This window comes from Leptonychotes weddellii, chromosome 4 (genome assembly GCF_054177405.1).
Source record: "Leptonychotes weddellii isolate Sample4059 chromosome 4, ASM5417740v2, whole genome shotgun sequence".
Lineage (NCBI taxonomy): Eukaryota > Metazoa > Chordata > Mammalia > Carnivora > Phocidae > Leptonychotes > Leptonychotes weddellii.
The window spans coordinates 22,563,211-22,575,295 of record NC_138372.1 but is presented as its reverse complement, the minus strand read 5'-3'; the positions used below and the strand labels follow the sequence as shown (position 1 = coordinate 22,575,295).

The 12,085-nt window shown below is 44.6% G+C and overlaps 1 pseudogene; it reads right to left on the bottom strand.

Moving 5' to 3' along the window:
- Positions 1–6,824: 6,824 nt before the first annotated feature.
- Positions 6,825–12,085, bottom strand: part of LOC102736265 (DNA sliding clamp PCNA-like) — a 10,512-nt pseudogene continuing 5,251 nt past the window's right edge.

Genomic DNA, 12,085 nt, shown 5'->3' with positions numbered 1-12,085 from the left:
TCCCTGTGGACCAGCAGCCCTTCTGAGCGTTCACCTTTCAACTCTCGAGAAGCAGCACTGGGATGAGGTAGTCTCTTAGCTTGTAATTCCTTCGCCTTGAGTATTTGCAGGAGACGTTGGCCACGAGAATGCCTACGTGCTATAGTCAGTTCACCGCCATCTGTAATCCCCCAGCGGGACTTGGCACTGTCCCCACATTAGTCTGTCAGTCCGGCTTTTTGCTCTCTGCACTGCAGCCTGAACCTGTTGAAAAGATTTTTATTTCTCTGGGCCCTCCTCAAAGTTGTCCATCCTTTGGATTACTTAATAAATGGATCAGAGCAGTTGCAGAAGGCCGAGGGGAGCATCAGCATTCTCTTAAATGGAAGAGAAAGAGCCAGGATTAGAGCCAGGAATTTTGTGCAACACACAGCCTATCTGATCTATGCTATAGACGGTAATGAGCAACCATTACCAATGTTCCATTTCTGGCTGCAGCAACTATAAATTACAGATGCTTCATTACACCCTCGAATTAGGGGAGGGGTGTTTCAGCAAAAATCTGGCACAGGTATGGAACCGTTATGAGTATGAGTATCATCTGCGGTGGGTGTCTTGGTCGGGGAGCTGGGTTGAGAATCTCTGGCCTGGAGCCGTAAATGCAAACTACTTAAAGTGACTCACGATATCCTTCACGTTCCTACCGTTCTCTCCTGCCTCCCGTGCCCCAGCCTCGGGGAGCTACCACACTTACACTCCCCGGTATGTAACGTGTTTCCTCTTGCCTCTGGACATACTTTCTCCCCTCCATCTGGATTGTGCTACTCTCCACCTTCATTTACCTGGAAAACCGTGTTCCCTCAAGGTTCAGTTCAGACATCACTCGTTCCGTGAAGCCTTATGACATCCCATGAGGTAGGTGTTCCTTCTTCTCTGCTTCTGCGTGGCCCTAAAAAAAACATGTCCATCATAGTTCATTCTTTTTTTTTTTTAAAGATTTTACTTATTTATTTGACAGAGTGAGACAGCACAAGTAGGGGGAGCGGGAGAGGGAGAGAGAGAAGGATCCCAGGACCCTGGGATCCTGACCTGAGCTGAAGGCAGACGCTTAACCGACTGAGCCACCCAGGCACCCCTCCATCATAGTTCTTATGAAATGTTTTCATAACTTTTCCTTTGTCCATTTCTTTCAATTACTGAGGGAAAGTACTTTATCTTATTTTACTATGATCATCTTCATGTATGTGCCCCTATATCATGTACACTGCTGATATCAGTCAGTGTCTGGTCAGGAGACAGAAACCACACCATGAATTTAAACATGGAAACTTTAGTATAATTATTAACTAGTGAAAGATATATATGTATATGTATATATATATATGCACACAAAATTTATTTACTTATTTACTTATATAAAGAGATTTATTATAAGGAATTGGCTTACATGATTATGAAGGTTGGCAAGTCCAAACCTGCACTTTGGGTCAGAAGGTTCGAGACCTGGGGTGCCGGGTCAGTTAAGCATCTGCCTTCAGCTCAGGTCATGATCCCAGGGTCCTGGGATCGAGCCCCGCAAAGGGCTCTCTTCTCATCTGCCCCTCCCCCAGCTCATGTTTGCTCTCTCTCTCAAATAAATAAATAAAATCTTAAAAAAAAGAAGAAGAAGAAGAAAGTTCGAGACTCACAAAAGCCAACGTTCCAGTTCCAGTCCAAAGGCAGCCTGCTGGTGAAGTCCCTGTTACTCAGAAAGGCCAGTCTTTTTGTTCTTCAACTGAACGGATAAGCCCCACTTACATTATGGGGAGTAATCTGCTTTACCCAAAATTTGCCAATTTAAATGTTACTCTCATCTGGGGCGCCTGATCTTTTAAAAAATATATATTTTAGGGGCGCCTGGGTGGCTCAGTCGTTAAGCGTCTGCCTTCGGCTCAGGTCATGATCCCAGGGTCCTGGGATCAAGCCCCGCATCAGGCTCCCTGCGCAGCAGGAGGCCTGCTTCTTCCTCTCCCACTCCCCCTGCTTGTGTTCCCTCTCTTGCTGTGTCTCTGTCAAATAAATAAATGGGATCTTTAAAAAAAAAATTTTATTTACTTATTTATTTGAGAGAGAGTGGGGGGAGGGGCAGAGGGAGAGGGAGAGAATCTCAAGAAGACTCCCCATTGAACTTGGAGCCCAACGCAAGGCTCGATCTCATGACCCCGAGATCATGACTTAAGCCGAAATCAAGAGTCGGACACTTAACTGACTGAGCCACCCAGACGCCCCTCAGGAATAAATAAATGTTTTAATCAGCAAAAACTGTAACTCAGTAGGAGAATCATGTGCTGTCTGAGATATTCAAATGCAAAAAACTTTAAAATTTAATAAAGAGGGGTGTGGGGTTTGTCACTGCAAGAAAAGGAGAAAATAGGCTGTAAGGCTCCCGGTGACCAGCGAGATCAGACTAGCAGAGAGCAAAGAGCACAACAAGATGGGCCAGATTCCTCTGACGTTTTACTAGCTCTTTAACAAATGTAATTATCTTACCCTCATCCCAGAAGCAGAAACCTGTACTTTGTGTGCCTATTATCCCAGTGACCATAAATCCATTCCCATGCCACAATTCAAAACACATCATCGCAATGAACTATTTTCCAATTTTTGAATTTATTTTTAGGAGACTATGTAAAAAGGAAATAAAAATTAAATCTCACTTTGTTTCATTTAATGTATTGCTTTCCCTAAAATAATATCTTACTTAGGGGCCCCTGGGTGACTCAGTCAGTTAAGTATCCAACTCTCGTTATCAGCTCAGGTCTTGATCTCAGGGTCGAGTTCCACACTGGGCATGGAGCCTACTTAAAAAAAAAAACTTACTTAAATTTATTGGGTCATGTAATATTAGGCTAGCATTTCCATAATTCACTCTGTTTATCTTCCTACTATATTGGCTACAAAATGTTACACAAAGATGATTACATTTTGATTTTTTTTTTTTTTTGAAAGAGCACTCGAGTGAGGGGTTGGGTGGGTGAAGAGGGAGAGAGAGAATCCTAAGCAAGCTCCACGCCCAGTGCAGAGCCCAACTTGGGGCTCAATCTCACGACCCTGAGATCATCACCTGAACCAAAATCAAGAGTCAGATGCCTTGGGGCGCCTGGGTGGCTCAGTCATTAAGCGTCTGCCTTCGGCTCAGGTCATGATCCCAGGGTCCTGGGATCGAGCCCCACATCGGGCTCCCTGCTCAGCGGGAAGCCTGCTTCTCCCTCTCCCACACCCCCTGCTTGTGTTCCCTCTCTCGCTGTGTCTCTCTGTCAAATAAATAAATAAAATCTTTAAAAAAAAAAAAAAGAGACGCCTAACCACTGAGCCACCCAAGCACCCCGGTTTTATTGGTTTTGTTTAATTACACAAGCAATACATAAATACAGTCTTGTAAAAGATTTAAGCAATGCAGAAGTACACTCGGTTAAAGGTTAAAGTCCTCACTTACCAAGATCACTTGTGCCGGACCCAGATTATGCATTTCCCTAGATTTGCTCAGTGGTCTTTTCTCTCGCTGTTACTGAAGGCTTCCCCAAAAGGATTGCCTGGTAGTAAGTACATTCCTCTAGGCTGCAAGGGGGAAGCCTGTCATATGCCTGAGGCAGAGGCGATATTGTCTTTGTGTTCCACTGGTTGATCCAGGAGCGCCTACTGTGGGGGACTACTCCTGGCCCCCCAAGTTGCTCAGAGGCACAACCCATTCTTTCCTTGAGCCTCAGAACCACCTTTGGGGCTTAACTCTTGCTGCTGAGACCCGATATTCCACAAGACTCACTCAGCACCCATGCTTGCAGACTGGCTGGCCAGGTTGGTTCCAGAAACATGGGGGAGTTGATGCCTTTTGGGGTACCCTTTGTCTAGTGAGATAGAGCAACCAGCAGATAAATTCTTCTCCCTTCCTCCCCACCATGGACAGCTGGGGGATGCAGTAGGTTCATACAGCATTTCTGATGACCTCTCTTGAAACCAAACAATCATTGGTGCTTGCTAGAAAGCTGGGCCAGCTCAGTAATACACCCACATTTTTACGGTCTCCTTTCCCTGCCTTATTCTCCTTTGCCCCTCATTCCTGCTTTCCTAGAACTGCATTATCTCCAAAAGTGTTACCACATAAGCGTTTGCCCCAGGCTTTGCTTTCTGGGGAACCAAGCTAAGACACCAACCCTCTCATTATACTTTCTTCCCCAAAGGTTACCACTGTTAACAGTTTAATATGTATCCTCTATTAATCTATTCACAGAAGTAAGGTTTTTATTTTGCTCAGTTGTTTTATGTCCATGATATCATACTATATTTTTCCCCAAGGCTTGTTTTTAACAGTATGTTTTGGATATCTCTCTATGTTAGTACACACAAAATCAATCTCATTCTTTTTCCAATATTTTATTATAAAAATTTTCTTTTTTTAAAACAAGATGATTCCTTTTTTTTTTTAAGATTTTATTTCTTTATTTGACACAGAGAGAGAGCATAAGCACGGGGAGCGGCAGGCAGAGGGAGAGGGAGAAACAGGCTTCCCTCTGAGTGGGGAGCCTCATGCGGGGACTCGATCCCAGGACGCTGGGATCATGACCTGAGCCAAAGGCAGACACTTAGCCCACTGAGCCACCCAGGCACCCCAATGATAAAAATCTTCAACCTTAAAACAAAGTTGAAAGAACTTTACAGTGAATGCCAGTGTACTCACCACATAGACCCTACCATTAACATTTTACTAGATTTGCTTTGTCTCATATCTGTACATCTATCCATCCCTCTCTTCCTTCACCCATTCATTTTTTTTAAGATTTTATTTATTTATTTATTTATTTATTTATTTATTTGAGAGAGAGCAAGAGCCAATGCTAAGGCGGGGGGTCGGGCAGAGGGAGAGGGAGGGGTAAAGAATCTCAAGCAGACTCCACGCCGAGTGTGAAGTCCAACGCAGGCCTTGATCCCACGACCCTGAGATCACAACCCAAGCTGAAATCAAGAGTCAGATGCTTAACCGACTGAGCCACCCATGCGCCCCTTGATAGGTTCTAGAGTAAATTGCAGGCATCAATACACCTCCCCCTAAAAAATCACCATACGTACAATTAATGAGTTTCATGTTTGTATACATTTTCATTCAAGGTAAAATTTACATACAATGAAATGTACTAATCTTCAGTCTACTTATGCTGAGATTTTAAGACTTCATACATTTGTGTAATCAAAACATCTATAAAGACATAGAACATCGGGCGCCTGGGTGGCTCAGTTAGTTAAGCAACTGCCTTCGGCTCAGGTCATGATCCTGGAGTCCTGGGATCGAGTCCCACATCGGGCTCCCGGCTCAGCGGGGAACCTGCTTCTCCCTCTGACCCTCTCCCCTCTCATGCTGTTTCTCTGTCTCTCTCTCTTTCTCTCAGATAAATAAATAAAATCTTTAAAAAAAAAAAAAGACATAGAACATCATCATCACCTCAGCAAGTTCCCTCCTGCCCCTTTCCAGCTCAATTGCTGCCCCTAATCTTCCAGAGGCAACCATTCTTCCAATTTTATTCCACCAAAGTTTAGTTTTACCTGTTCTAGAATTTCATATAAGTGGAATTATAAAACATGTGCTCTTTTGGGTAAGGGTGATTTCATTTGGCATAATGTTTTTTGAGATTTGCCCATATTGTTGCATGTATTAGTAACTGATTCCCTTACATCATTGATTAGTATTCCACTGTATGAATATACAAGAGTTTATATATCTAGTCTCCTATTGATGGACCCTTGATCTGTCTCCAGGTTATGGCTATTATGAATAGAGCTGCTATGCACATTTTTGTACAAGTCTTTTTACGCACATAACTTTTTTTTTTTCTGTTTGAAATTCAAATAAGATTTATTTAAATTGAAAAAAATTCTGGGGTGCCTGGGTGGCTCAGTCGGTTGAGCATCCAACTCTCGATTTCAGCTCAGGTCATGATCTCAGGGTCATGAGATCGAGCCCCATGATGGGCTCAATGGGGAGTCTGCTTGAAATTCTCTCCCTCTCCCTCTGTCCCTCCCCCTGTTCGCTCTCTCAAATAAATAAATAAATCTTAAAAAAAATAAATTGAAAAAAATTATTAAAACAGCATTTACAGGGGCACCTGGGTGGCTCAGTCGGTTAAGGATCTGCCTTCAGCTCAGGTCGTGATCCTGGGGTCCCGGGATCAAGCCCCGTCTTGGGCTCCCTGATCAACGGGGAGCCTGCTTCTCCCTCTCCCTCTGCCCTTCCCCCACCCACTTGTGCGCTCCCTCATGCTCTCTCTCTCTCAAATGAATAAATAAAATCTTTTTTAAAAACAGCACTTAAGGGGCGCCTGGGTGGCTCAGTCGTTAAGCGTCTGCCTTCGGCTCAGGTCATTGTCCCAGGGTCCTGGGATTGAGCCCCACATCGGGCTCCCTGCACCATGGGAAGCCTGCTTCTCCCTCTCCCACTCCCCCTGCTTGTGTTCCCTCTCTCGCTGTGTCTCTCTCTGTCAAATAAATAAAATCTTTTAAAAAATAAAAATAAAAACAGCATTTAAAGTCAAAACGCTTTTGCTCTGAAAATCATAAGTATTTTTAGGTAAGGCAGATACATTCCTAGGTTAACAAGATCAGATTTGACTTTGGACTTTATTCTTTAAACAAACTGTAAAAAATAGAGGAAAAAATAGGTCATTTACAGAAAATATCTACATATGTACTTAGAGGTACAAATTTGATGACAGAAGAAACAAGTACATGTTGCTATCTCAGAAGCAGTTCTCAAAGAGCTTAATTTTATCATCTTGGATTTTTTTAAATTTGTTTTTTAAGATTATTTATTTATTTATTTGACAGAGAGATAGAGAGAGAGAACGAGTAGGTAGAGAGGCAGGCAGAGGGAGAGGGAGAAGCAGGGTCCCCGCTGAGCAGGGAGCCCGATGCGGGGCTCGATCCCAGGACCCTAGGATCATGACCTGAGCCGAAGGCAGCCGCTTAACCGACTGAGACACCCAGGCGCCCCCATCTTGGGTTGTAAGAATGCCGAAGATCCCTCTTCATCCTCGATCTTGGAACCCAACTAGTACTTTAAAGGTCCAATATCAGCAAGTTTATACTCTACACCAAGGGGTTCATCTGCAGACATACCGTTACTGTAGAAGAGAGTGGAGCGGCTTTTGTAAAAAAGTTCAGGTATCAAAGCGAAAGTTAGCTAAACTGGCTCATTCATCTCTATCGTAACAGCTTCCTCTTCTTTATCGACATGACTTGTTTGTGACAACTTAATATTTCCATTTCCTAGTACACCACTTGCAGAAAATTTCACTCCCTCTCTTGCACAGGAAATTACAACAGCATCTCCAATATGACTGAGATCTGGACATATATATGCAAATTCACCAGACGGTGTCTTCACTGCATAGCTAGCTATTGGCCTGTTCTGGAATTCCAAGTTGTTCCACATCTAAAGCCATTGACTTCATTTCAGGGGTGCCTTGGTGGCTCAGTGGGTTAAGCGTCTGCCTTTAGCTCGGGTGTGACCCTGGGGTCATAGGATTGAGCCCCAGGTGGAGCTCCCTGCTCAGTGGGGAGCCTGCTTCTCCCTCTGCCTCTCCCCCTGCTCCTCGCTTCTCTCTCTCTTAAATAAATTTAAAAAAAAAATTTTTTTTAAGCCATTAACTGCATTTCATAATCCGAAACCTTTTCTTGATTTGCAGCTTCAAATACTAGTGCCAGGGTGTCCGCATTATCTTCAGCCCTTAACGTAAGGAGGTCTTCACTGCACATTTTCGTATTTTGGACATGCTGGTGACGTTCCTGCCCCGGCCAGGCTGCAGTGGCCGCGGTAAGAGCCGAGGCCGTGGGAGCGCACGGGGAGCCGCGCCAGGGAGACCGCCGTGGGAACGGTTTACACCGCTGCAGCTTCGGATCCAGCGGGCCTCGTTGATGAGATCCGTAAGGGCCTCCAGCACATTCTCCTGGATGGAGCCCTGGACCAGGCGCGTCGGGAACAGGGTGGCCCTGTCGCAAGCAAGGACGCGGCCCCAGGAGGTTAGAAGTCATAGCTGGATTGGTGTCAGAGGCTAAGTGTGAACAGGCAGAGGCAGAGGCAGGCGCGAACACCTGAGACCCGGGAAGATCACTGCACATAACCTTCCTTATTGCGCTTTTTTTTTTTTTAAATTTGACAGAGAGATAGAGAGAGCGCACAAGTAGGCAGAGTGGCAGGCAGAGGGAGAGGGAGAAGCAGGCTCTCTGCTGAGCAGGGAGCCGGACGTGGGGCTCGATCCTAGGACCCTGGGATCATGACCTGAGCCGAAGGCAGCCGCTTAACCGACTGAGCCACCCAGGCGCCCCCTTTTATTGCTCTTGAGTAAATACCTAAGAATAGAACTGCTGGCTCATGGGGTAGGTGCATGTTTCGTTTTATAAGAAAATGCCACACTATTTTCCAAAGTGGTTGTACCATTACACACTTCCAAAAACAATGTACAAGAGTGCTAATTACTACCCATCCTTGCCGACATTTAGTGTTGTTCATTTTATACACGTTAGACGTTGGGTGTGTAGTGGCATTCCGTTGTGGTGATCTCATTGTTTTTAAGAGCTGCGTGCTATTCCAGGATATATGTGCACCACAACTTTATCGATCATTCCCCTAACAATGGTCATTACAGTTTCCGATTTTTCCTAGTACAAGTAATGATGCATGGACATGTATCCACTCATATGTCCAATTTGTAATGTTCAACTTGGCTGGGCTGAACTACACATCCTTTAGAGGGAGCCATAGGGGAGATTTGGAGGGTAGAAGGAAAGCAGACATTTTCTAGTTCATGCACATCACTGGTGATCTGCTGACTTACCTCCTTGGAGGTGAAGCCGCAGCTAGACCTGCAACTTCTCTACCTTCTCCCAGATCCTCCATCAGCTTCTCCAACTCCTGGGCCAAATGCTTGTGTTTCACTCTGTGACAAAGGGCCCTGGCTTCTGCAGGACACCGACATCAGCAAGATTGGAAGCAGGGAAAACCAGTATGGGTTCCAGTCCATCCCACGGGGCAAGTGCCAACTCTTGCTGGTGGGTTCAACCTGCTTCCGATCTCCCCATTTACATCCATCTTCCCTTCCCCATTGTTTTCCCACATTCCTGTAAAAGAGATTTCCTAGAATAAGAGGTGCTAGGTCAAAGGGGATGCATATTTAAAATGCTGACATACTGGGGTGCCTGGGTGGCTCAGTCATTAAGTGTCTGCCTTCAGCTCAGGTCATGATCCTGGGGTCCTGGGATCGAGCCGCACATTGGGCTCACTGCTTACTGGGGAGCCTTCTTCTCCCTCTCCCTCTGCCCCTCACCCCAACTTGCGCTCTCTCTCACTTTCTCTTTCTCTCTCAAATAAATAAATAAAATCTTAAAAAAAATAGTGCATGAGGGTGCTTGCTCATTTTCCTGCAACTTCAATCAGAACCGGATATTATGAATCATTTTAATTGTTGCCAATCTGGTTAAACAAAATAATAACCTGTATTATGTTGATTTGTATCCCTGCTCACCAGTGAGGCTGAACATCTTTTCATATGCTACTGGGTATTATATTTATTTCTTCCTCTGTAAACTCCATAGCCTTTGTCCTTTATTTTTTATTGAGATATTTGGGTTTCCTTTAAGGAGTTCTTTATGTATTTTTGATATTATACGTTTGCCAAATATATGACTCCAATCTTATCTTTTAAATTTGTTTGTAGTATCTTTACTTTACAAAGATTTAATTTGGTGTAGTGAAACCAATCCACCCTTTTCTATTATAGTCTTTGGGTTTTATGTTCTTCCTTAGAAAAGATTTTCTCACATCAAGATTATAAAAATATTATCCTTTATTTTCCTTTAATCCTTTCATAACTCTGTCTCTATATGTTTAGAATTCCAATCCACCTAAATTTTAATGTGTAGGATCTAATTTTTTTCCCAATAAGTTATCCAATTGTCCCACTGATGTTTGTAAAATAAGTCATCCTTACCTTTTGGGTTTAAAAAGCCACTTTTATCAGATATTACATTTACATATATTCAAGAGTCTTTTTCTGGTTGTGATAGTCTCTTCCATTCATCTATAATCCACTGATGTGCTTTTAATGACTATTTTACAGCATTAATTTAATTTAATTTTGTTTTATTTATTTATTTTTAAAGATTTTATTTATTTATTTATTTCAGAGAGAGAGAGAGAGCGAGCACGAGCAGGGGCAAGCAGGCAGAGGGAGAGGGAGAAGCAGGCTCCCCGCTGAGCCTGGAGCCCGATGCGGAGCTTCTTTTTTTTTTAAAGATTTTATTTATTTATTTGAGAGAGAAAGAATGAGAGAGAGAGAGCATGAGAGGGAGGAGGATCAGAGGGAGAAGCAGACTCCCTGCTGAGCAGGGAGCCTGATGTGGGACTCGATCCTGGGACTCCAGGATCATGACCTGAGCCGAAGGCAGTCACCCAACCAACTGAGCCACCCAGGCGCCCCGATGCGGAGCTTCTTATGAGCAAAGGAGCTCCCTGAAAATAGTCCAGGCATCTCTGTAGCACTAAATATCTAGCTCAGTGCCTGGTGTATAGGAGGTGCTTACTCAGTGTTTGTTGAATGACTAAAAGACCTACCCATGCTCGCCACCATGGAGCTGAGAAAGGTAATATGGCAGACAGGGAGAGATGTGCCACAGAGATCCTCCTTCGTGAAAGAACTTGCTGACAGCTTCCAACTGTTAGTGCCTTCAGCTGCTGCAGCTTTCAAAAAGCCTGGCCAAAATATGGAACTCCTCCACCCAGCAATGTCTGCTTCAGGGATTCCCAATGCTTCCGCTTCCTTTCCTTCACATGTGTTACTCCCCATCAATCATTTCATATTCCCAACTCTTGTCTCAGCATCTGCTTCCTAGAAAACCCAACCTACGCTAAGGGACTTTAGTCTTAAACCCATTCACTGTAGGGGCACCTGGTGGCTCAGTTGGTTGAGCATTTGCCTTCGGCTCAGGTCATGATCCTGGGGTCCTGGGATCAAGCCTGGCATCAGGCTCCCTATTTAGCGGGGAGCCTGTTTCTCCCTCTCCCTCTGCCTGCAGCTCCCCCTGTGCACTCTCTCTCTCTGTCAAATAAATAAATAAAATCTTAAAAAAAACCCAACCCACACAACCCATTGTAGACTAGTAGGAAAACACACAACTCTGGCAGTAAGCCAAAGGTGACTGACTGCATAGAAGGCAGTGACAATAGTAAACATTTTCTTGGTGCTTTTGTACAAGGTTACTTTGCTGAAATTATAAATTTTAATTTTTGTGTAAAAATGAGTGCATGAGTGGCCAGAATAGGAAAGGTACCTTATTAAGCCTTAATAGAAAGGTTATTCCACTTAAAATTAATGCTGTTGCAGCGCCTGGCTGGCTCAGTTGGAAGAGCATGTGACTCTTGATTTGGGGTCGTGAGTTTGAGTCCCATGTTGGGTACAGAGATTACTTTAAAAAAAATAAAACTTGGGGCACCTGGGTGGCTCAGTCAGTTAAGCATCTGCCTTCAGCTCAGGTCATGATCCTGGGGTCCTGGGATCGAGCCCCGCATCGGGCTCCCTGCTCGGCGGGAGGCCTGCTTCTCCCTCTCCTACTCCCCCTGCTTGTGTTCCATCTCTCGCTGTCTCTCTCTCTGTCAAAAAATAGGTAAAATCTTTAAAAAATAAAAAAAAAAAAGATTGGGGCGCCTGGGTGGCTCAGTCGTTAAGTGTCTGCCTTCGGCTCGGGTCATGATCCCAGGGTCCTGGGATCAAGCCCCGCATTGGGCTCCAGGCTCAGTGGAGAGCCTGCTTCTCCCTCTCCCTCTGTCTGCCACTCTGCCTACTTGTGCTCTCTATCTCTGTTAAATAAATAAATAAAAATCTTTAAAAAAAAAACAAAAAACAGGGCGCCTGGGTGGCTCAGTTGGTTAAGCGACTGCCTTCGGCTCAGGTCATGATCCTGGAGTCCCGGGATCGAGTCCCGCATCGGGCTCCCTGCTCGGCGGGGAGTCTGCTTCTCCCTCTGACCCTCCCCACTCTCATGTGCTCTCTCTCTCTCTCTCTCATTCTCTCTCTCAAATAAATAA